Consider the following 7,660-nt stretch of genomic DNA (forward strand, 5'->3'; position numbering starts at 1 on the left):
TATTTATTTCCACCAGTGCCCTCAGGATACAGCTGTGATGCGCTACTCCCTGCAGATTAATATTTGTCCCCAAGACAAGGTCAAACGATGATCCGGGCAGCTGGCAGTGGTGACCCCTTTCTTCTCCCCCCTCCTTCTTCTCCTCCTGCAGTAAAGACCCCAATTACCCCACTGATGTGGATGATCTTCTCCCTGCAGATTCAGTCTTCTCCCCTAGAGGGCGTGAGTAGGGGAGAAGTTTTGACAATGGCTATGGGTCCCTCCCACAGCCTGTGCTGTAGGAGAGCCATAGGAGAGTCATAGGAGAGTTCCTCTCCTATGGAGAGACAAATCTCCCCATTTTCCCTGTGAGTTCTTGTGGGGTTCCTAGTGGAAGAGTCTCCAGGAGATTGCAAAAACTGTATGTCTGATACACCCCACTCTGACTCACATTCACTGAAACTTGAGGTTGCTCTTGGCTTATTGAGTGTTCGGTGGCCCTTTGGCCAGTAAACAAATGCTTGGGTCTTGCTTTTTCTCTACAAATACATATGCTTCCCTTGATTTCAGGTTGGTTGTTTGCCCTGAGACATCAGTTACCTGATTGGTTCAAGAAAAGTCACAGATGTACAGTCTTCTAGGATTATTCTTATATGAGCATGGGATTAACACTTTCTGACTGTCTATATCTTCAAGGTGAAACTGGAAGGCTTATCATTATATTTGAAGAATATTTGCAATAGAAATTGAGCTCTGGATTAATGTTTTTCCCCTCTTTTGGTTAAATGTTTTTCCTATCATTTTCTGGCTTGTATTGAAAAAAAGATTGATCATGACTGTTATCTCTGTTCTTCAGTGTCTGATGTATCTTTTTCTTTCTGGCTTCTCTTATGACTTTCTGTTTATCACTGGATTTCAAGGATTTGTCTATGATATCCTATGAATTTATTTTTATTATGTCTGAGGTTCATTGAACTTCTTGGATCATCCAGTTTGGAAAATCAAATGCTTTTTCTGCCCTCCTATCCCTCTCCTAATCTATTTATACATATTATAGTTAATATTGTTTCACAGTTCATTCTGAAATTAAAAGATACTTGCTCCTTGGAAGAAAAGCTATGACAAATCTACACAGATATTAAAAAGTAGAGACATCACTTTGCCAACAAAGGTCTGGCTAGTCAAAGCTATGGTTTTTCCAGTAGTCATATACAGATATGAGAGTTGAACCATAAAGAAGGCTGAGCACCGAATAATTGATGCTTTCAATTTGTGATGCTGGAGAAGACTCTTGAGAGTCTCTTGGGCAGAAAGGAGATCAAACCAGTCAATCCTAAAGGAAATCAACCCTGAATAATCATTGGAAGGACTGAAGCTGAAGCTCCAATAGTTTGGCCCCCTGATGTGAAGAGCCAACTCATTGGAAAAGACCCTGTTGCTGGGAAAGATGGAGGGCAGGAGGAGAAAGGGGCAGCAGAGGATGGGGTGGCTGGATGGCAATCTTGACTCAGTGGACATGAGTTTGAACAAGCTCTTGAAATGGTGAAAGACAGGGAAGCCTAGTGTCCTGCAGTCCATGTGATCACAGAAAGTCAGACACGACTTAGAGACTGAGCAACAACACAGTTCATTGAGTGATCTTCTTTTCCATTTCTCCGTATTTCTATTTGGAGAAAGTGTTATCAGGTTTACAGATCTGTGAAGCATTCATTTTAAGTATTGGCTTATTTAGCTCTAGAAATACCCCTTGCCTCTAAATAACCTTCCAACTCTATTTATGTTCATGGCTCTCTTTCAATCTTTAAGTATAATTTTAATAGTTGTTTAGTGGCCTTGTCTATTAATTCCATCATCTGCCATTTTGGTGGCCATTTATGTTGAGTTATATTCCTCCTTTACAGTTATGTTTTCTTGCTTCTTTGCAGAACTAATAGCTTTCCATTGTTTGTTGCACATCTTACCTTCTAAGATTCTAAATTTTCAATGCTTGGACTTTTTCTTTCAAGTGTTCAGTTCAGTTCAGTTCAGTTGATCAGCTGTGTCCGACTCTGTGACCCCATGAACCGCAGCACACCAGGCCTCCCTGTCCATCACCAACTCCAGTAGTTCACTCAAACTCATCTCCATTGAGTCTGTGATGCCATCCAACCATCTCATCCTCTGTCATCCCCTTCTCCTCCACCATCAATCTTTCCCAGCATCAGGGTCTTTTCAGATGAGTCAACTCTTCGCATCAGGCAGCCAAAGTACTGGAGTTTCAACTTCAACATCAGTCCTTCCAATGAACACCCTAGACTGATCTCCTTTAGGGTGGACTGGGTGGATCTCCTTTCAGTCCAAGGGACTCTCATTTATTGTAAATCAGCTTGACAGTTTCAAGTCTTTAAAAAAATTGGTTCTGAGTAGCAATTTAGTCCAGGGCTAAATTAAACTTATTCTGAGGGTGTGAACTTTCTGGGATGTCTTCTGAATTACCAAAGTGTTCAACAAGGTGTTTTTATTCTGGCTCCTTGGAACTTGAACATCTGATACAAACTTTGACAGATTTTCATTTCCCAATTTGTCTGCAGTTGCTCCTTCTCTCGGAGAAGGCAATGGCACCGCACTCCAGTACTTTTGCCTAGAAAATCCCATGGATGGAGGAGCCTGGTAGGCTGCAGTCCATGGGGTCACTAGAGTCGGACACGACTGAGAGACTTCACTTTCATGCATTGGAGAAGGAAATGGCAACCCACTCCAGTGTTCTTTCCTGGAGAATCCCAGGGACAGGGAAGCCTGGTGGGCTGCCGTCTATGGGGTCACGTAGAGACGGACACAACTGAAGTGACTTAGCAGCAGCAGCAGCTCCTTCTCTGGTTCTGTTTCCTTTCCTGACCTGTTCATACTGAGCTGAATACTAAAGGAGACGCTTATGCAGAATTCTGAAGTTTGTGGCAAATATCAGCTACTTTAGGAGCCCCAAACTCTGATCTGCCCACTCCACTCAGAAAAACCCCCAAGTCCTGTCTGGGCTTCCCTGCTTGTATTGCCATCTGGAAAGTTCCTACAGGCAGAGCTGGGGGTATCATGGTGATCACATCCTCTTTTTCTTCTGCAGTCCTGCACTGCCTCTTAGCTAATACCTGAGAAGGTTATTTCATGCACTTTGTCTAGTTTTCTAGGGTCTTATAATAAAGATACATGCTTATTTGATGTTTTAAGTCTTCTGAGTTTTATCATCATTATTTTCATTATTATTGTTATTCTCTTCATTCCCTCTTTTTACCATTTCATAAAATCCCATTGTGTGGATTTATTAGTTATTCATCTAGTCCCCCATTTATAATGGAGTGGGTAGCCTTCTCTTCTCCAGGGGATCTACCCAACTCAGGGACTGAATCCAGGTCTTCCACATTGCAGGAGGATTCTTTATCATCTGAGCCACCCGGGAAGCCCTATAAGTAGGTATTTGACGTATTTCCAGTCTTTTGCCACTCCTTACAGAGTTTCATAGAAGAAACTTATGCAAACAGTATCTTATGTATTTACTAGTTTGCCTTTAGAATACATGTCCCGAAGGGAGGGGAGTTTCTCAATTAAAATTTGTTTCAGATAAAACTCTGCTAGAGAGTGCCAGCATCTCAGAAACTCTATTTGGGAAATTCCTCTCCCCAAAGTGAATTAAGTTGATGTCTGAACCCTGAATTTGATTTGCATGTTTTTACAAGTCTGCCGCTGCTGCTAAGTTGCTTCAGTCATGTCCAACTCTGTGCGATTCCATAGATGGAAGCCAACCAGGCTCCCCCATCCCTGGGATTCTCCAGGCAAGAGTACTGGAGTGGGTTGCCATTGCCTTCTCCAACGCATGAAAGTGAAAAGTGAAAGTGAAGTCGCTCAGTCATGTCTGACTCTTAGTGACCCCATGGACTGCAGCCTACCATATTCCACCGCCCATGGGATTTTCCAGGCAAGAGTACTGGAGTGGGGTGCCATTGCCTTCTCCTTACAAGTCTATATGTATGAATTAAAATAGAAAATGCTCTGTTACTTACAGCTTTTTTTTGTTGTTGTCAACTTTTGTTCTTGTGGAGATTTATCTTTGTAGTCACATGTAACAATGGTTTATTAATTCCAATTTCTGTAAAACAGTCCATTGTGCAAAAGAATGATAATTTATTTATCCTATATCAGGTAAGGGCTTCCTTGGTGGCTCAGACAGTAAAGAATCTGCCTACAATGCAGGGGACATTTACCCAGGTTTTATATCCAGTTTTTGTTTGTTACAAAGATTGCTACTATGACAATCTCAAGTCTTTTTCTGAACAGAGGTACACATCTATACAATATTTCATTAACAACATCTGGGTTTAACAAAAATTACCAGAAAAAACTATAGGAACAAATATATAGGTGATTCAAGTATTATAGTTATGAGAAAATGACCAAGAAAGTTTATGACTACAAAATTAGTAGAATAAGAAAGTTAATAAACATCTGAAAAAATGGAGAATTTTATCATATACCTGGAACTGGAAAAATATATATAATCATTAAATTGAAAAAATATTCTGCCAATAGTTGAGAACTCAAGATGGGGTTATCCATAAACTAGAAATAGTACAAGAGAAGATTCCTAAAGTGGAATACAGACCAATCAAAGTTATCCAGGCAAGGAACAGGGACCAAAAAAGTGAAAAGAATGTATTACACTGAAATTAATAAGAAAAATATATGATTTTTGTTAGCACTTGAATTCAACACTGCACTGAAAGTCCTAACATAAATAATAAGGAAAGAAAAGAAGTAAGATGTTTAAGGATTAGGGAAGAAAGAAGTCATATACCAGATGACATAATACCTAGAAACTCTAACATAAATAAATAATCAGGTTTATAAATAAATTTAGCAAAGTTACTAGATGTGTTATCAACATAAACTATTAGTATTTTAGTATTTTCATGTACTAGCAACAAATAGGAATGAATTAAAAGGATTACAGTATTATTGGGAAATAACAAATGCCTAGGGGTAAATATAATAAAGATATAGGGAACTTGTACCCTTTAAGCTACAAATGTAACTGAAAGAAATTAAATAATTCATAAATAAATGAATGAACATAGCATTTCAATTCACTGGTGGCTCAGATGGTAAAGAATCTGCCTGCAATGCAGGAGACCTGGGTTCCATCCCTGGGTTAGGAAGTTCCCCTGCAATGTGGGAGACCTGGGTTCAATCCTGGGTTGGTATGATCTCCTGGAGAAGGGAGGAGTTAGCCACTCCAGTATTCTGCCTAGAGAATTCCATGGACAGAGAAGCCTGGGAGGCTACAGACCATGGGGCTGCAAAGAGTCCGACTTGACTGAGCAACTTTCAGTAGTTAAAAAATTAAAATTGTATGTTTGAAAAATTTCCTAACACCAATTTATAGAATGCAACTAATCCCAGACAAAATCCCAGCAAATATTTTTTTTTTCTGTTAAAATGTATACACTATTTAAAAATGCCTAGGAATTCACAGGACTCAAAGTAGCCAAGACAATATTGAAGACAGAAACTTACTGCATTTTATATTTTTAAAATTTAAATGTCACAGAAAAACATAATTTTCCATCTTTATCATTGTAAGCCTGCAGTTTACTACTGACTGTATTCACTTTGTTATGAAACAGATCTCCAGAACTTTTTCATCTTGCAAATCTGAGGCTATATATCTATCAGTTTTCCTTTCCCCCATCCTCCCAGCTCCTGGTAATGACCATTCTATTGTCTTTCTGTATGAATTTGACTATGTACTGAATAGTGATGTTACAAAAGATATAACTTTCCAGGGTAACACTGAATGAAGATCTTGACTATTTAAAATTTCCTTTAACATAGAGATTCTGATCATATAAACAAAGGCCAGTGGACCACATGACCCCATGTCCTTTTCAGTGCTGGATCCCTGACAAGCCTGGTGTCTGCACATCATTCTGGCAGGACATGCACAATAGCATCACTGCCTGTCTTGAGGATGTGCTTCTAGTTTATCATAGACTTCTTTCCCTTGCAATGTTCCACCAAAGACCAACAATAAATGGTGGTCAAGGTCATCTCGGTGAATGGGAGAAAAGAACAGCCCCCCCATTTGTGCTTATAAACAAAAGAAGAAAGTACTTTCTTTCACTATTTTCTAAATAGTGCTGGGCGGGGCCATATTCAGCTTCATGGTTCCTGATGCTTCTTATATCATGTGAAGCAGTTTGAAGTCAATTACTGTGTTCATGGGATGAAGTCAATCAATTCAAGATTATGAGTAATGTTTAGATATGGAAATGAATTTTCTCAAACACCTTGTTTTTGTGGACATTAGAGAAATCTGGCCCATGTATACTTAGGAATCTAATGTGTGGCTATTTGGCGATTCTTATTAATTTCCTCCTCGCCTTACTTCCTGTCTACGTCTTCCTTCATATGATTAATTAATTGCTTGATTAATCAAATACTCCTGACATCCTCTCAAGGCTATATATGAATATATATATGTATGCATATATTCACAGAAAAAACATGGATTAAGGACTTATTCTGTGTTTTGCACATTTCATTTCTTGAAACCCTGAATGTGACCCCAAAGGCTATTTTGTCATCTCCACTTTACTAGAGAGAAAACTGAGACAAGGGGGTGAAATACTTGGCCAGGGTTCCGTGGACAGTGAATGACAAAGTTGGGTGCAGAGTGCAAGTCCAAAGCCCAAGTCTTGGTTCCAGGCCCCTCCCTGGGATTGTGCCCCTCCCCCTCTAGGAGCTGGCAGTCACTGAGACCTCAGTGAGCTTGTACTCTGGCAGAGAAAAGCACAGGACACTGTGGGAGAAGCTGGGGGTCCATTCTGCTACCTCAACCTGAGTAATGAGAACTTCCCCCCATGAAAGTGAAGCCCCAGTTATGCTGTGAATCCAACCACAAACCTCCTTTATTTCCTGTCCATGGGGTGTGTCCAGAGCACCCTGGATTCCCAGAACAAGGCAGAGGAGCAGCGTCCCACAGAACTACAGCTGTGCCTCTCCTGGGATGAAGGATGCATGCCTGGTTTCACATCCATGGGATGTGCAATGCCTTCCAGGGCCCAGGTGAGCACTTAGTGGTGAGAATAGCATCCCTAACGTCAGACTTGGACTTTGAACAGCAATTCTGATTAGAGACACATCTGGTGGATCCATTGGCAATGCCAGGACCCAATTCCAAATTAAAAATCTTGAGTCTGGTTTAAAAAAAAAAAAAATTAGCTTTGTTGTGAATATCTTTCCTGAAGGATTTCCTTGTCTTAGGCTGGCTGGTGCATGAAAAGGGCTAACAATGTGAGGACATAGCCCTGATGCCCCTCAACTCCAAATAAGACATTGAGGAGCCATCTGTCCCATCCGTCCACAGGGCGCAGCAGCAGCTGTGACCTGGGCTCTTTGCTGTGATGCTTAGTTCCTAGAAGGTGGCTTTTCAGAGCTTACACCTCTGGGAGGGGTCTGCAGGAGAGGAGTGTGGTGCAGGCTACCAGAAGCTTCCTTTTCCCCTCTTCCTAAGTTGCTCTGAGCCCTGGAAAGGTCCTCGGGTGCAGTGCCCCCTCTCCTCCAGGTTCCACAGAAACCCACCCCTGATGATGTTTCTAGCATCTGGCCGCTGTCCCTTGAATCTTAGCCTAACTGCTGGCCCGAGGAGCACCCA

Source organism: Bos javanicus, chromosome 4 (assembly GCF_032452875.1).
Source record: "Bos javanicus breed banteng chromosome 4, ARS-OSU_banteng_1.0, whole genome shotgun sequence".
Classification (NCBI taxonomy): Eukaryota; Metazoa; Chordata; class Mammalia; order Artiodactyla; family Bovidae; genus Bos; species Bos javanicus.